Source organism: Triticum aestivum, chromosome 4D (genome assembly GCF_018294505.1).
Source record: "Triticum aestivum cultivar Chinese Spring chromosome 4D, IWGSC CS RefSeq v2.1, whole genome shotgun sequence".
NCBI classification, from domain to species: domain Eukaryota; kingdom Viridiplantae; phylum Streptophyta; class Magnoliopsida; order Poales; family Poaceae; genus Triticum; species Triticum aestivum.
The window spans coordinates 509,937,067-509,937,575 of NC_057805.1; positions in this window are offsets into that span (position 1 = coordinate 509,937,067).

Here is a 509-nt window from a genome sequence, read left to right on the forward strand (position 1 = left end):
CAAATTGATTGATTAGGCTTTTTAGTTTTACAAAATTTGTCTTTTATATTTATTATTTTTTAAAAATTGACTGTGTCAACACAATAATGAAGTTGAGATTGAAAAAAGGGGCCGTAATTGTGGTCAGGAGGAGTTGTCGGGCCACTTGCATGTCCATCACTAGACATGCAATTGCAAAGGTTATAACCTGATTGTAACTGCATTTTTTTTAAAAGGGGTCGCATCTGCATGTTTTGAAGGCGAGGTTGCAACTGCATGTTTTTAAGGGGGGAAACAACTGCATGTTTTCAAGGTGGGTCGCAACTGCTTGTTTTTAAGGCAGGGTCACAACTGCATGGTTTCAAGAGGGGCTATAACTGCATGTTTTTAAGGCAGGGTCACAACTGCATGTTTTCAAGAGGGGCTATAACTGCATGTTTTTAAGGCGGGGCCGCAACTGTATGTTTTCAAGGTGGGTCGCAACTGCATGTTTTTGAGGCGGGGTCAAAACTGCATCTTTCCAAGAGGGG